Below are 18,373 nucleotides of genomic sequence, written 5' to 3'. Positions count from 1 at the left end.
TGAGCAATCTGTCCCATGTACTAAACAGCAGTCTGGTAAAGTTAATAATTAAATTGTCTTTTAAATTTTCTCTTTTTGGGGGCAAAATAACATGGCCCTGAACGAATCTTAAAATGAAACTATAATTTGACAAAAAATATTTACATCTGAAGAAAGAAGAACATTAGGTTGCTTATTTGCAAATGCCAAATAACTCAATAAGGCATTGTCAGAACCATTTGCTCTACATTTCGGCACTGAAATGCTATTTACATTTAAAGTATTCTACAACTTACTTTGGAAACAATTATCAAAATATTTAGAGTGTATTTTTTAGTGGGTACAGAATTCCTAACTAGGAGGATGAGAAGGGTCTGGAGATGGATGGTGATGATGGCTGTGTAATACTGTAAATGTAATTCATGCCACTGAAGTGTACAGTTAACAACAGTCAAAATGGTAAATTTTAAGTTATGTATATTTACTAAAATAAGAAAATTTGGGGTAATCTGAAATAATATCACACTTTGGGTTCATAAGAGAAAAATATAACAACAGTTCCTACACGTCTTCAAGATACATTTAAGTTCAAAAACTGGGCTGGATATTACAGACTTTTGGTTTGGAAAAAAATTTTCTTTTGAGTATTGAAGGACTTTTATCTGTTGATTTTTGCCATTATTATGATCTCTGTGTATATAAACCAATAGGATTTTTCTTGTGGATCCAAACACTTCTCTGAAACCTCAGTTTGTAGCAAACAGCATCTTATAAATTTTTGGTGAGTCCAATCTGTCTTAGCACACATACACTCAAGGAAAATTAATGGTACTTCATTTCAGTTAGGAAAAAGCTGCAAGAATGTATTTACTGAATACCAATGGGAAGATCTAGATAAGATTACACACATTCCAATTACAAATGTGTCAAGTGAATCTCCAAGATACAAGGATCCTATAAAACTTTAAAAAGCAAATACATTTCTCTTCAGAAATCTAACTCTACATAAGGAAATCCGTAATAAGATTTGTAAGAAGGTTTAGGATTGAGATGATCCAGAAATCATTTACATTTTATAATTGGTTTCAGGACACCTAATATTTCAATGAGAGGTCTGTCTTCTGGAATGTTTGCCTGAGATAAATATTAAAATAAGTCTTCACTCTGACCACCAGCTAACGGACTGCAAGGAGAGTGAGCCCAGAAGAGATGCAGATACTAAAGGATGCAGACAATCTAGAAGTTGGTTAATCCAGACAGAGGGATCCACTGAGTTGACCTGCTCTCTGGGATCCTATTAAACAAGAATTCTTCTTCCCACAAATAAACAAGAGCTCACAAATGTAATTCATGTATGTTTATCTGCCTAGGCTCTCACGAAAACACACACTAAAACATTTCCTGATTCTCACTAATGGAGAAACTTCTCCTTAATTCAGGCTCCAAGGGCTGCCACGATTAGGGTATTAAAAAATTTTCCAGTTGTCTTACAAACTGTAGGCAGAATTTAGTTGACGAGCACATTTTAATTGTTTCTGTTCCAACAGAAACAACAGTCTAACGTTTGTTTCCATAGTCTAACAAGAAAAGATCAAGTCAGACAGCTGGTTTTCAAAGACAAGTGCATCTTACACCTGCAGACACCATCTCTAAGATGGTTCCATTAACAGTGAAAATGTCCATAAACCCAACACGGGGCTAACAGTACATTAATCTATTCTTAGCTGAGAATACAAACACAATTATTTTAAATTTATCTCACAGTATTCTGTTATTGTGCACTAAAGGATTAATCTTGCTAAAGAAAGTTTGGCCCTTGCACAGCTCCTGGGAGGTAACCTGCAAGCTTTCAGAACATCAAGCAAAGTAAGATTTTGCACACCTGAATGCCATGGGTCATGCCAGACAGTTTATGTCAACAGTGTGATTTATGGCAGGAGCTTTGGGCCAGGAAATATGTGGCAGCTTGACCTCTGGAGGGCCCGGACACTAAGATCCATCACATGGGTGGTCGTCCATGTGTACGCAGCCCACCCCGAACAAGAGCCTTGGGCATGAAGACTTGGGTGAGCTTCCCTGATGGCAGTATAGTAGGAGTGTGTTGTCCTTCATCATCACTGGGAAAGTTAAGCTCTGTCCATACAACTCTACTGGGAGAAGACAACTGGAAGCTCATGCCTCCTTCTCCTGGACTCAGTTCCCTGGTCCCCTTGCCTTTGCTGATTTTAGTCTACATTTTCATTCTAATAAGTCAAAACCCTCAGATAACAACTTTTCTGGATTTTTTGAGTCCTTCTAGGAAATCACTGAACCGAGGGAGATCTTGGGAATCTCCAAAACTGCAATCATGTGCCAGAAAAATATCAGAAAATGTGATAGAAAATCTGGAAATCAATGCTTTCTTCTGGCTTCGTTTCATTTTAGTTTCAAAGATCTGAAATCTCTTTTACATGATAGATACCAACAAATATCCTGCTAACACAGGAAAAGCTCAGTATTTGCGTTCTCCTTCCTCTGTTGTGTATTTCTTTTGTCACAAAAGTAGTTATACCTTAGTCTATGTGTTTAGATTACAAGTCACTTGAAGTGATACATAAGGCAGGAAAGATAATAAAATCATTATTGATAGGAGAAAAACTTACAATTATAAGAACATTTTGGATTAAGAAATGAAATCCTGCCCCAACAATAAAATTACCTTAACCAGTGATGACACCCACACCTCTTCCCCTAAGGCTAGGGCCCCGTCTCTCACAAAAATTACCACAAAGTTCTCCCACATGATTTTTTTGTTCTTCAACCCCTTTTCCTCAAAAATATTTCAATCACAGCTAAAATACAACCCAACTGTTCTAAAGGTCAACATGAACGACTCATCTACCCTCCCCAGTTTAAAACAAACATTCGTCATTCTCCAAAACCTTTTCAGTACATTTCAGCAACACCAGCCCTTCCTTTTTTCTCTAATTGTGCCTAAAAATTTCTGTTGGTAGGAGGTTACCAGGCCCAGACTCCCTTCTTTCAATGATGTGCCTCTCTTCAACTTTCGGTTTTGTTTACATTCCACTCCCTTAACAAGGTTTTCTAAGTAAGTCCTCACCCTGTACCAAACCCACTTGCTGTTTGCCACGAGGATGAAAAAGCTCAATACATATTTGTTGAACAAATGTTGACCTTATAAGAAGAAAATGGAAGATACCAGGACGAAAAGCAACATGTGTGCTCAAGAGCCCTGAGCTATACAATCTTAAATTTTAAGACACCAGAAAAACGGAATAACACTGCCAACATCCAGCCAAAGGAAAAAACACCTTCTCCACATTGTTATTTTGAGGTCTGTGCACAACCCTCCTTTGGTATTCTTAACTTTGAGAAACCCTGAATGATCAATATTCTTACATGACACAAACTGAGTTTGCAAATAAGAAAAAAAAATTACAGGCCATTTTATGTTACCCTTTAAAGGAAGGCCTATCACACAGAATACAGAATTTTAGCATTAATTTTCCCTGATAATACTATTTTGTTAAACACGTCTGTTTTTGTCTACCTTCCTGAATAACTGCTGATAAATGTTCACCTAGAATCTGCTTTTCTATAATAGTAATGAGCAGGTTCGTGTTTAAAAAAATGGTTTAAATTACTAAAAACTCGTCATAGTAGACAGTTAAAACTGCTGTCGAAAATACCAGTAATTACTGCATACATTATGGTCATCAAGCCTGCCTCCTTGTTTTGCACTGTTACTCATGTATCAGTACCACAAAATGGCTATTTCGGTCTCCAGGATTTTCAAATTTTATTGCACAAACTTCTCCTGATTTCATTCATGGGTTATAATGATCATTGCTTAACTGGAGGAAATTTGGTATTTATTATAATACACATTTATTATAATACACATCTGCTTCATAAAAATATCCTTTCATCTTTAATTCAGCATAGATCAACAACTGGTTTTCTAAACTCAATTTACTACTTTGGCTCATCAAAAAAACTGAAAAATAAACTTAGGAAGAAACCTCTATTTACCAGGCATTTCTTTGATGGAAGTGAAGAAGGAGAGAGGAAAGTAAAAAGAAAAAGAGGGGAACAAATTTACATTTTCATCCTACCCTATGAACAGGTATTGACCTACTTAAATAACAGAGAAGTCAAAATGTAAATAAATATATAATTCTTCTTGTGTGTTCAGGCACAGGTAGCTTCTAACTCTGTCTACTTCTTCTTCTTGGAGCTTCTTGATGTGGTAGAGACATCCAGGAATCTAAAAAGAAATTTTTAACATTCCTATTTTCTAAGAATCAGAGGACTTCAAGTGTAAAAATTATAAACAAAACAAGTATGCAAAAGAAACCCATTCCTCTCTTAAATTGGTTTAGTTTCATAGTCTTGAAAGACACACCTATATGGTCAGTTCACTTCTGTTTAGTCAGAGTGCCAAGAATTACTAAACTGAGTAAAATTGTAATGGAAGATTCTGTGGTTGGACATTTTAATATAACCACAATAAAACTGAAAAAAAATTAAGAAAAGCCCAAGAGGGCCAGCCCCGTGGCTTAGCGGTTAAGTGCGCATGCTCCGCTGCTGGCGGCCTGGGTTCAGATCCCGGGCCTGCGCTGACGCACCACTTCTCTGGCCATGCTGAGGCCGCGTCCCACATACAGCAACTAGAAGGATGTGCAGCTATGACATACAACTATCTACTGGGGCTTTGGGGGAAAAATAAATAAATAAAATTATAAAAAAAAAAAAGAAAAGCCCAACAGAAATGAAGAGACAAACTGATAATTCAACAATAATAGCTGGTGATGTCAATACTCTTCGAATATATGCATACGACATATGTAGATATTTATGAGCGAGAGAGATATATATGTATGATATATAATGGATAGAATACCCAGTGCATAAAAGCAGCAAAGAAACGAAGACTTGAGCAACACTAAAATTAACCAGAGCTAACAGACATTACAGAACGCCCCACCCAACAACAACAGAATACACATTCTTCTCATGGGCACACAGAGCATTCTGCAGGATAGACCGCATCAGGCCACAAAACAAGTCAATACATTTTAAAGGACCAAAATCATAAACACTGTGTTCTCTGATCACAATGGAGTGAAAATGGAAAAGAATGAGATATTTGGTAAGTTCACAAATATGTGAAAATTAAACAACACAGTTCTAAACAACTAAAGAAGAAATCACAAGGCAAACCAGAAAATACTTTAATATGAAGGAAAACGAAGACACAATATACCACAATTTAAGGAATGCACCTAACACTGTACACAGAGAGAAATTTACAGTTGTAAATACCTACATTAAAAGCAGAAAGATCTTGAGGCTGGCCCGGTAACACAAGCAGTTAAGGTTAGGGGTGCACGCTCCGCTGCGGCGGCCCGGGGTTCACCGGTTCTGATTCCCGGCACGTGCCGACGCACTGCTTGGCAAGCCATGCTGTGTCGGCATCCCATATAAAGTGGAGGAAGATAGACACAGATGTTAGCCCAGGGCCAGTCTTCCTCAGCAAAAAAAAAAAAAAGAGGAATATTGGCAGATGTCTGCACAGGGCTGATCTCCTCACACATACACAACAAAAACAGAAAGATCTCAGACATGAAATATTTATAAGAAAACACAGAAAGTACACTCTTTGACATTGGTCTTACCAACATATTTTCAAGCACCATATCTAACTGGGCAAGAGAAACAATAGAAAAAATAAACAAATGGGATTACATCAAACTGAAAACCTTCTGTGAAGGAAAGGAAACCATCAACGAAACAAAAAGACAACCTAATAATTGAGAGAAGACATCTGCAAACCATATATCTTATAAGACGTTAATCTCCAAAATACTTAAAGAACTCATAGAGCTCAACAACAAAAAAACTAACAATCCAATTAAAAAAGACATGAACAGACATTTCTCCAAAGAAGAGATACAGATGGCCAACAGGCACATGAAAAGATGTTCAACATCATTAACAACCAGGGAAACGCAAATCAAAACTACAATGAGATATCACCTCACACCCATGTGAATGGCTGTAATTAACAAGACAGGAAACAACAAGTGTTGGAGAGGATGTGGAGAGAAGGGAACTCTCATACACTGCCAGTGGGAGTGCCAACTGGTGCAGCCACTATGGAAAACAGTATGGAGATTCTTCAAAAAATTAAGAATAGAACTACCATGTGATCCAGCTATTCCACTGCTGCGTATTTATCCAAAGAACATAAAAACACCAACGCGTAAAGATACACGCACCCCTGTGTTCACTGCAGCATTATTCACAATAGCCAAGACTTGGAAGCAACCTAAGGGCCCAGGAAGGGATGAACGGATGAAGAAGGTGTGGTATGTACACATAATGGAATACTATTCGGCGATAAGAAATGATGAAATCCAGCCATTTGTGACAACAAGGATGGACACTGAGGGTATTATGCTAAGTGAAATAAGCCAGAGGGAGGCGTTTGTATACTGTATGATCTCAACCATAAGTAGAAGATAAAAACAACAAACACATGGAGACAGATTAGACTGGTGTTTACCACAGGGGAAGGAGGGGCAGGAGGAAGTTGAAAGGGACGATTAGGCACATGTGTGTGGTGATGGACTGTAATTAGTCTTTGGGTGGTGAATATGATGTAAGCTATGCAGAAATGGAAGTATAAAGATGTACACCTGAAATTTATACATTGTTATACACCAATGTTACCGTGATAAAAAAATTAATAAATATACTTAAAAAGAAAAAAAAAAGAAAGATCTCAAAACAATAATCTAACTTTCCACCTGAAGACAGTGGAAAAAGGGAAAGCTAAACCTAATGCAACTAAAGGAAGTAAAGTTTAGCATGGAATTTAATGACACAGAAATGAAAAAAATAACAGGGAAAAATTAACACAAAAGTTGATTCTTTGAAAATATCAACAAAACTGACAAACCTTTAACAAAACTGACCAAGAAAAAAACAGAAAAGAAATTTAGTGTAAGTAGCAGCATGTAAACTATGTCAAAATCTACACAGGAAATATAAACAAACATGGTTCTCCACTGGATATTTAAGGATCTACTCTGTGCATCATGAAAAGATTTATAATTGTCAACTTGATTTCACATATCTCTCTTTTTTGCAGCAGCTTCCTACCTTCTGCTGCATAGAACCTGCTTGTTTCTTCTAAGAATCTATTCACAAAAGATTATCAGTAAATCTAAGATGGAATAGATAAAAGAGAATCAGTTAAAACCTACCTTTCAAATATCGGATGACAAATTAGTTTCAATTTAATATAAATTAAATTACTCACCTGCAATCAGAAAGCATAGTTAAAATTCTTTGAATCAAACACTGATCAACCATTTCACCATTTCTTTCTTTTTCAACAATAGAAGAATTCCATCTGTAGTCCTGCTCTGAACCTTCTGATCACAAATTATGTATGATTTAAATAATTCAAGCCCCATGTTCCTAAAACAAAAAAACTGTCTAAGTAAATATTTTAAAAATCCTGTAGGGGCCAGCCCACTGGCCTAGCAGCTAACTTCTGCTTCGGCAGCCTGGGCGTGGATCTACACACCCATCATCAAGCCACGCTGTGGTGGTGTCCATATAAAGCAGAGGAAGATGGGCACGGATGTTAGCCCAGGGCCAATCTTCCTCAGCAAAACAAGAGGAAGGTTGGCAACAGATGTTAGCTCAGGTCTAATCTTCTTCACCAAAAAAAAAAAAAATCTTGCAACTTCTACTTTTTTTCCCCATCAGTTATACTTTTATGTGTATAATGTATAACCTACAGTCAAAACAAAATACAATTTGATGTTCAGGGGGCGGAGTCAAGATGGCGGCATAAGCAGACTCAGAACTCACCTCCTGCTGTGGACACAGCCAATTTACAACTACTCATGGAAAAATTACCCCGAGACAGAACTGAAAACTGGATAAAAGGAACTCCTGCAACAACGGACAATCCTAACTGAGGTGGAAGAGGCAGAGACTCCCTTCTGGAGAGGAAGAATGCCACCTTCACAAGCCGCCAGCTTCATGGCCGCCGGGAGCAGCTCACAGATACACAGCCCTCCCTGGAGGCGTGGGGCCCTGAGCCGCAGAGCGCCCCCGCTGTGGGCATTTTGTGGACCCAGCACAATCGAGACCAGTGGCATAATATCCGACTTTGCCTGCTACTAAAGCATTAGAGAGTACCCCCAGAAAACCCGGTTCACAAAGAAACTAAAACTGGCTATTAAAGGGCCCACGCACAAACTCACCTGTTTCAGAAAGCATCCTAAAATCACCAGAAAGAAAGGTGCACAGTGCTTTGGTGACAAGAGACTCACCTAATAGGCCCTGAGTGCATCTCGGTGAGGGGTGAGACCTCTCCAGGGACTGGGACATAGGCGGCGGCCATTGTTGTGGCTTGGTGTGGGCATGCTGACACAGAGAGGCCTGCTAGCCCAGGGTCTGCCCCACCCACTAGAGCACCGATTTAATTCAGCTCAGCCAGGGCAGGCAGCCCACCCTAGAGACTGGCCCCACCCAACAACAAGCCCTCAGGCAACTTGTGGGCCTGCATAGATTGGTGACTGGATTCTCTGCAGCCTGGCAACTGAGCCGACTTGAGCGGGGCAGGGTGTGCACAAGGAGCGGGTGGAGAGTGTGGGGCAGTGGTAGAGCGTGTGAGGCTCCAGCCATGGAGAGACTGGGTCCGCCTGGGGAGGTCGGGGCACTCACACGGCACAGGACTGTGTTGACTGTGTGTGTGGACCTGTGGGCAGCAGGGCTTGTCAGCTGCAGAAGACTTGTGCTTCTCAAAGACCCACATAGGAGGTTTGCCCCACCTTCCAAAGCCTGAAACAACTGGGTGCTCCTGTGCCTGAGGCCAGCCCCACCCAGCTGCAATCCTCAGAGAGCTGACAAGAGATCTAATAGGCTAGAGGCTTACAGCAATTGTAAGGCCCTGAGCCTAACATCCTGCCACGCTGGGGGCCTACTCACTTAAAAGAAATACTGCAACACAAATGTGGTATTAGAAATTGCAGCCAACTGTGCTGGGGCTCCCCACACCTGATAAAGAGATTGAAGGGCCCACAACAACTACAAGCAGCTGAGCATTACAACAGCTGTCCAAGAGCAAAACTCAGGCTCCCTGGGTGCCTACAGAGAGAGCAAACAGGCCACAACAGAAGGACACATGTAGCCCACATAGGGGTCACCCCTGGAACACTGTGAACAGAGGGAAGCACACTGGAGGCCTCCTAAGGCATCACTTACATAAGGTCACCTATCCAAGAGCAGGAGACGTAGCTGATCTACCTAATACATAGTCACAAGCACAGGGAAAGAGGCAAAATGAGGAGGCAAAGGAATACATTCCAAGTAAGGGAACAGGACAAAACCCCAGAAAAGGAACTAAGTGAAACAGAAATGAGCAACCTACCCGACAGAGAGTTCAAACTAAGAGTGTTAAGGATGCTCACTGATCTGGGGAGAAAAGCAGATGAACTCAGTGAGAATGTCAACAAAGAAATGGAAGATATAAAAAAGAACCAATCAGAAATGAAGAATACAATACTGGAAATGAAAAATTCATTAGAGGGACTCAAAAGCAGAGTAGAGGATACAGAAGAACGGATCTGTGAGCTGGACGAAAGACTAGAAGAAATTACCCAAGGTGAACAGGTAAATGAGAAAAGAATTAAAAAGACTGAGGACAGTCTAAGGGACCTCTGGGACAACATCAAGCACTAATATCCGTGTTATAGGTGTCCCGGAAGGAGAAGAGCGAGACAAGGGGGCAGAGAATCTATTTCAAGAAATAACAGATGAAAACTCCCCTAACCTAAGGAAGGAAACAGACATCCCGGTACAGGAAGCACAGAGAGCCCCAAACAAGATAAACCCAAAGAGGCCCACACCAAGACACATCATAATCAAAATGTCCAGAATTAAAGATAGAGAATCCTAAAAGCCGCAAGAGAATGTCAAGTTACATACAAAGGAAACCCCATAAGGCTAACAGCTGATTTCTCAGCAGAAACCTTACAGGCTAGAAGAGAATGGCATGATATATTTAAAGTGCTAAAAGGAAAAAACTTACAGCCAAGAATACTCTACCCAGCAAGGTTATCATTCAAAATGGAAGGAGAGATCAAAATTTTCCCAGATAAGCAAAAATTAAAGGAGTTTGTCACCAAGAAACCAATGCTACAAGAAATGATAAAGGGACTGATTTAAGAGGAAAAGAGAAGGCCACAAATAGGAAAAATTATCTATTTCCATGATTAGAATGTAATGGATACAAATGCACAAAAAAGAGGTTAGATATGATATCAAAAACATAAAAGAAGGGAGGAGGGGAGTTAAAGAGTACAGCTTTCAGACAGACGTCAAACTAAACTGACCATCAATTCTGTATAGAAGAAGAAAGGAACAGAGAAGCACTACTAAAACACTGAGAAAAAAAAGTTAAAAAATGGCAGTAAGTACATACTTATCAATAGCTACTTTAAACGTCACCGGACTAATGCTCCAATTAAAAGGCATAGGGTGGCTGACTGGATTAAAAAAACAAGACCCATATACATGCTGCATACAAGAGACACACTTCAGACCTAAAGACACTCACAAACTGAAAGTGAAGGGATGGAAAAAGATACTCCATGCAAATGGGAATGAAAAGAAAGCTGGGGTAGCAGTACTCATATCAGACAAAATAGACTTTAAAACAAAAACTGTAAGAAGAGACAAAGAAGGTCATTACATAATGATCAAGGCAACAATCCAAGAAGAGGATGTAACACTTGTAAATATCTATGCACCCAATGTAGGTGCATCTAAATCTATGAAGCAGTTATTAACAGACCTAAAAACAGAAATAGACAGTAACACAATAATAGGAGGGGACTTTAACATTCCACTTACACCAACGGATAGATCATCCAAACAGAAGTATCAATAAGGAAACGTTGGCCTTAAACGACACACTAGAACAGCTGGACCTAGTAGATATATACAGAGCATTCCATCCAAAAACCGAAGAATACACGTTCTTTTCAAATGCACATGGAACATTCTCCAGGATTGATCACATATTAGGCCACAAAACAAGTCTCCATAAATTTAAGAAGATTGAAATAATACCTAGCATCTTTTCTGACCACAACGGTATGAAACTAGAAATCAACTATAGGAAGAAAATCAGAAAAGCCACAAATACATGGAGATTAAACAAAATGCTACTGAACCTCGACTGGGTTAACGAAGAAATCAAAGAAGAAATCAAAAAATACCTGGAGACAAATGAAAATGAAAATACGACATGCCAGAACTTATGGGATACAGCAAAAGCCGTTCTAAGAGGGAAGTTTATAGCAATACTGGCCTATCTTAACAAACAAGAAAAATCTCAAATAAACAATCTAACAATGCACCTAAAGGAACTGGAAAAAGAAGAACAAACAAAGCCCAAAATCAGTAGAAGAAGGGAAATAATAAAAATCAGAGCAGAAATAAATGAAATAGACACCAAAAAAACAATAGAAAAAATTAATATAAACAAGAGCTGGTTCTTTGAAAATATCAACAAAATTGACAAACCTTTAGCTAGACTCACCAAGAAAAAAAGAGAGAAGGCTCAAATAAGTAAAATTGGAAAGGAAAGAGGAGAAATTACAACAGACACCTCAGAAATACAAAAGAATATATGAGAATACTATGAAAAGCTATATTCCAAGCAATTTGACAATCTGGAAGAAATGGATAAATTCTTAGAATCATACAACCTTCCAAAACTGGATCAAGAAGAAGTAGAGAATTTGAATAGACCAATCACCAGTAAGGAGATCGAAACAGTAATCACAAACCTCCCCAAAAATAAAAGTCCAGGACCAGACGGCTTTCCTGGTGAATTCTACCAAACATTCAAAGAAGACTTAATACCTATCCTTCTCAAACTCTTCCAAAAAATTGAGGAAGAGGGGGAAGCTCCCTAACTCATTCTACGAAGCAGACATTATGCTGATACCAAAACTAGACAAGGACAACACAAAAAAAGAAAATTACAGGCCAATATCACTGATGAACATCGATGCAAAAATCCTCAACAAAATACTAGCAAATCGCATACAACAATACATTAAAAAGATTATACACCATGATCAAGTGGGATTTATTCCAGGGATGCAGGGATGGTTTAACATTTGCAAATCAATCAACGTAATACACCACATTAATAAAATGAAGAATAAAAATCACATGATGATCTCAATAGATGCAGAGAAAGCATTTGACAAGATACAGCATCCATTTATGATAAAAACTCTGAATAAAATGGGGATAGAAGGAAAGTACCTCAACATAATAAAGACCATATATGAGAAACCCACAGCTAATATCATCCTCAATAGTGAAAAACTGAAAGCTCTCTCTCTAAGAACAGGAACCAGACAAGGATGCCCACTGTCACCACTCCTATTTAACATAGTACTGGAAGTCCTAGCCAAAGCAATCAGGCAAGAGAAAGAAATAAAAGGGATCCATATTGGAAAGGAAGAAGTGAAACTGTCACTATTTGCAGATGACATGATTTTATATATAGAAAACCGTAAAGAATCCACCAGAAAACTTTTAGAAGTAATAAACGAACATGGTAAAGTTGCAGGATACAAAATCAACATACAAAAATCAGTTGCATTTCTGTACACTAACAACGAAGTAGCAGAAAGAGAAATTAAGAATACCATCCCATGTACAATTGCAACAAAAAGAATAAAATACCTAGGAATAAACTTAACCAAAGAGGTGAAAGATCTGTACACAGAAAACTATAAAACATTTCTGAAAGAAATTGAAGAAGACACAAAGAAATGGAAAGATATTCCGTGCTCTTGGATTGGAAGAATTAACATAGTTAAGATGTCCATACTTCCTAAAGCCATCTATAGATCAATGCAATCCCTATCAAAGTTGCAACAACATTTTTCACAGAAATGGAACAAAGAATCCTAAAATTTATATGGAACAACAAAAGACGCCAAATATCTAAAGGAATCCTGAGAAAAAAGAACAAAGCTGGAGGTATCACACTCCCTGATTTCAAAATATACTACAAAGCTATAATAACCAAAACAGCATGGTACTGGCACAAAAACAGACACACAGATCAATGGAATAGAATCAAAAGCCCAGAAATAAACCCACACATCTATGGACAGCTAATCTTTGATAAAGGAGCCAAGAACATACAATGGAGAAAAGAAAGTCTCTTCAACAAATGGTGTTGGGAAAACTGGATAGCCATATGCAAAAAAATCAAAGTAGACCCTTACCTTACACCATACACAAAACTTAACTCCAAATGGATTAAAGACTTGAATGTAAGATCTGAAACTGTGAAACTTCTAGAAGAAAACATAGGCAGTATGCTCTTCGACATCGGTCTTAGCAACATCTTTTCAAACACCACGTCTGACCGGGCAAGAGACACAACAGAAAAAATAAACAAATGGGACTACATCAAACTAAAAATCTTCTGCACAGCAAAGGAAACCACCAACAAAATGAAAAGACAACCTAACAATTGGGAGAAGATATCTGCAAACCATACTTCTGATAAGGGCTTAATCTCCAAAATATATAAAGAACTCATCCATCTCACCAACAAAAAAACTACCAACCCAATTAAAAAATGGGCAAAAGATCTGAACACACATTTCTCCAAAGAAGATATACAGATGGCCAACAGACACATGAAAAGATGTTCAAAATCACTATCAGGGAAATGCAAATCAAAACTACAATGAGATATCACCTCACGCCTGTCACAATGGCTATAATTAACAAGACAGCAAACCACATGTGTTGGAGAGGATGTGGAGAGAAGGGAACTCTCATACACTGCTGGTGGGAGTGCAAACTGGTGCAGCCACTATGGAAAACAGTATGGAGATTCCTCAAAAAATCAAGGATAGAACTACCATAGGATCCAGCTATTCCACTGTTGGGTATTTATCCAAAGAACTTAAAAACACCAATTTGTAAAGGTACATGCACCCCTGTGTTCATTGCAGCATTATTCACAATAGCCAAGACTTGGAAGCAACCTAAGTGCCCATCAAGGGACGAATGGATAAAGAAGATGTGGTATGTATACACAATGGAATACTGCTCAGCCATGAGAAACGATGAAATCCAGCCATTTGTGACAACATGGATGGACATTGAGGGTATAACGCAAAGTGAAATAAGTCAGAGGGAGAAAGTCAAGTACCGTATGATTTCCTTCATTAAGTAGTAGATAATAACAACAATAAACAAACACATAGGGACAAAGATTGGATTGGTGGTTACCAGAGGGGAAGGGGGGAGGGAGGAGGGTGAAAGGGATAATTTGGTACATGTGTGTGGTGATGTGTTGTAATTAGTATTTTTATGGTGAACATGATGTAATCTATGCAGAAATAGAAGTACAATGATGTACACCTGAAATTTTTACAATGTTCTAAACCAGTGTTACTGCAATAAACAAAAAATTAATAAATAAATAAAAATAAATAAACAAAATACAATTTGATGTTCAACTCATTCTACCCACAGTTGGCTAAATTTTTCTAATTCATTTTTTGATAATCTGAAATGGATCTAAACAAATAAAACTTTGGAGTAAATAAAGTACACTGTATGACATACATAGTTCAGTAATTTTTAAAAATAAAGCAACATTTAGAATTACTTTAAAACTTCTAAATTTGCCTGATTTTAGCTTCCTGAGATTTTTTTAGCCTAATAAGCACAATTTAATATCAACTTAGTGACTTTCTGGCTTCTCTATAATGAAGCATGTGTAATGTGATTCATTATCCTAGAATGTATCCTAGAACTGGTATGTTTCCTAAATTAGAGAGTTTATTCACGCTGAGGTGAAAGTATGTATTAACATTTAGAGCGACCATGTGCTCAAACATAATTTTAAAATATATTTTTAAATTTTATGATAGATATAGAGAAATACAGATTTTGAAAATTTTTTTTCTCTTACTATTTCTTCTTCCATTTAGGACAGACAAGGAAGAAATTAAAATTTGCATGTAACAGGGGCTGGCCCAGTGGCACAGTGGTTAAATCTGCATGCTTTGCTTTGGCGGCCCAGGGTCTGCAGGTTCGGATCCCATATGTGTACCTACACACTGCTCGTCAAGCCATGATGTGGCGGTGTCCCACATACAAAATAGAGGAAGACTGGCCATGTGTTAGCTCAGGGCCAATCTTCCTCAAGCAAAAAGAGGAAGATTAGCAATGGATGTTAGCTCAGGGCCTATCTCCCTCACCACACACACACACACCCACACACACAAAATTGCATTTAACAATTCTTTTAAAGTGATTACTGGCATCCTTACCAAATGGAAGACAACATCGAATTTGGAAAATTTCTCTCTAGCCACAGAAAAATGTTCCTAATTATGATGTCAGAAATGAAACATTATGTATAAAAGAATTTTTGTTTAAATTATTATCCACTTTATAATGAAATCCTATTCTTAAGTAAAGCACATTATTTTTGGCAGTTATAAATATTCCTTTCAGTCTGCTAAATCAAACATGGACAGTAACACATTTATTTGCCTTGGAGCGTTAACCCTACGATTTTTTCATTCATTTCTACACTGTTAGTTCTGAATTCCTCCTTAAATAATAAAGATTAGCAGAGATATATGAAGAAATTAATAAACACAAAGATTATTTTAAAAATAAAAACTGCTGATATATCAACATCAGTGCTAAATATAGTTTGCCTAACAAATGAACTTTAGAAAAAACTATGAGTACAAGATTAGAGTATTGAAAACGTAAGAGAGCTAGGGTCATAGATGGTAAAGGAAGAAGAAACATGAAGAAGAATTAACAGAAACACTGCTATTGCCAAGACTACGTAAAAATCCAAGATCCCATGGCCTTTATTTGAAGACACAACAGAGTGACAAGAGGTAATTCTTTACTATGAATATACTGGTTATGTATAAATTAATTATAATTTGAGCATATACGAGAATAGCAGTTCTCAAACAATCTTGTCTCAAGTCTCCTTTATACTTTTAAAAATTATTGATGAAATCAAAGTATTTCTGTTACTGTGGGTTATATCTACAGATCTTCACTATTAGAAAATTAAACTGAGAAAACTTTAAGTACTTTTCACGTTATATTAATTTATTAACAAAAAATTAATTTATGAATAAAATACCTTTTAATAACAAATTTTAAAATAAACAGGAACGGTCAAAGGATACAAACTTTCAGTTGGAAGACGAATAAGTTCTGGAGAACTAGTGTACAGCACGGTGATGGCAGTTGACAATACTGGATTATATACCTGAAAGTTGCTAAGGGAGTGGATACCTCAATGTTCTCACCACAAAAAAGAAATGATAATTACGTGATGTGATGAAGGTGTTAGCTAATGCTACTGTGGTAATTCTTCTGCAATATACCAAGGTATCAAATTATCACACTGTCCATCTTAAACTTACATAATGTTAGGTCTCAAGTGTATCTCAAAACATGTTTTAAGGAATTCATACTCTAACAAAGGAAAGAGAGAAATCGTAACTTAAATGCACCTATGTGCTATAATAGAAACACACCTAAACAGCTGGAGGAAGCCAAAAGATAAGAGAAAAGGAGAGCGGAATGAGGAGATGGTAAGAGCCTAGAAAGCCAGAGAGAAGTGATAACCTGTGAGCTGCACCTTAAGGCACGAGTAAGATTTTTCCAGGCTATGTTTTCCAGCCTTGCTGGCTAAATATTGCATGGAGGAATGACCATATGAGGCACACTTGTTTTCCCTTGACACACCATCCTGTAGACTGGACGAAAACAGCCACAAAGAAAATAACCTAAATATGGTCTCATAGACTTTTAATTTTTTGGCGAGTTCAACGTCACTCTAAATGATATAACTAAATTGGTAAAGGTTTAAGATGTCTTTGTGCAGTCTTACCACTGGCAATCACTGTATTCATTAGTATTCTGGTTTTAGAAAGTGTGTACTTTTTTGGCTTCTATCTTAAAACACTTAAGTACCTCTGTGCCCTTGCTCCTGGGAACTCTGCACAGAACATCTGGAAGCATTATGGGAAGGGGTTATTGTGCTGTCTGGGGAACTCTGTCAGGAGACAGAGCTGTGGGAGGTTAAAGGAGATATGATGGTTGCAGGGTTAACAGCCTCGATTCTGAGCCAAGACTCACTCTCACTTTTTTAAATAAGTCTGAAAATTAGAAAGCTGTGATGTGGTAGCCATCTATTACCAGAGAGTAAACATCTAATGGGAAATGGGTGAGCATGGGACTTAAGAACTCCAAAAAGAAAGAAAGAAGTCAACCAAAGATGAAGAAAAGTTCATTAAAACAAATAATCAGGTAAACACTTTCATATTATAAGTGATGTTTCACTTTTTCAAAGAAGATGAATAGTTTAGTCTCTATTCTAGCTTTGGTCTTTAAATAAGAAACTGAGAAAAATGCTTTCCATTGAGGCTGAAGCTGTGAACTGAGAGCATTTTGGGGTTTACACATTAAATAAAGTTTTAAAAATTATAAAAAATTATATTAATAGTATTAATGCATCATTATTTTATGCAGTAATGCACCAAAATTCAAAAGCATGCAAAGTTTTCATCATATTGTCATATTCAATATTCAGAAATACCTTGTGTTGAAATATTTAACACACCTTACTTACCTAATTTAGTATAATTTCCTTTGTTACAGCTCCATACTTACCTAATTTAGTATAATTTCCTTTGTTACAGCTCCATACTTACCTAATTTAGTATAATTTCCTTTGTTACAGCTCCAATTCCTTTTCAGTACATTTCCTTTTATATTCATATCTCAGAGGGTAAATTACTAATGTCAGAAACTATTTAATAAGAGTAAGTTTTAAAATTGCAAATAGTTTGAAATTATAAAGAAACCTGATGTATAGTTGATACCTTCTTGTTAAGCTCAAATTAATGTGAAACACCATTATTCTTATTTTGTTTGTTTTTTGTGAGGAAGATCAGCCCTGAGCTAACATCCATGCTAATCCTCCTCTTTTTGCTGAGGAAGACCAGCTCTGAGCTAACATCTATTGCCAATCCTCCTCCTTTTTTCTCCCCAAAGCCCCAGTAGATAGTTGTATGTCATAGATGCATATCCTTCTAGTTGCTGTATGTGGGACGCGGCCTCAGCATGGCCAGAGAAGCGGTGCATCGGTGCGTGCCCCAGATCCAAACCCGGGCCGCCAGCAGCAGAGTCCGCGCACTTAACTGCTAAGCCACAGGGCCGGCCCTGAAACACCATTATTCTAAAATATAATGTTCTTAAAAAAAAAAGA

At 37.7% G+C, this 18,373-nt stretch overlaps 1 pseudogene; it reads right to left on the bottom strand.

Moving 5' to 3' along the window:
- Positions 1 to 3,497: 3,497 nt before the first annotated feature.
- LOC147911666 (cullin-4B-like) lies at positions 3,498 to 18,022 on the bottom strand (annotated as a pseudogene).
- Between the last annotated feature and the right edge of the window lie 351 nt (positions 18,023 to 18,373).

The sequence above is a fragment of the Ceratotherium simum genome, chromosome Y (genome assembly GCF_057802395.1).
Source record: "Ceratotherium simum simum isolate JZ-2026a chromosome Y, ASM5780239v1, whole genome shotgun sequence".
In the NCBI taxonomy this organism is placed as follows: Eukaryota; Metazoa; Chordata; class Mammalia; order Perissodactyla; family Rhinocerotidae; genus Ceratotherium; species Ceratotherium simum.
Note: the sequence above shows the minus strand (reverse complement) of the source record. Positions and strands in the feature narration are given on the sequence as shown.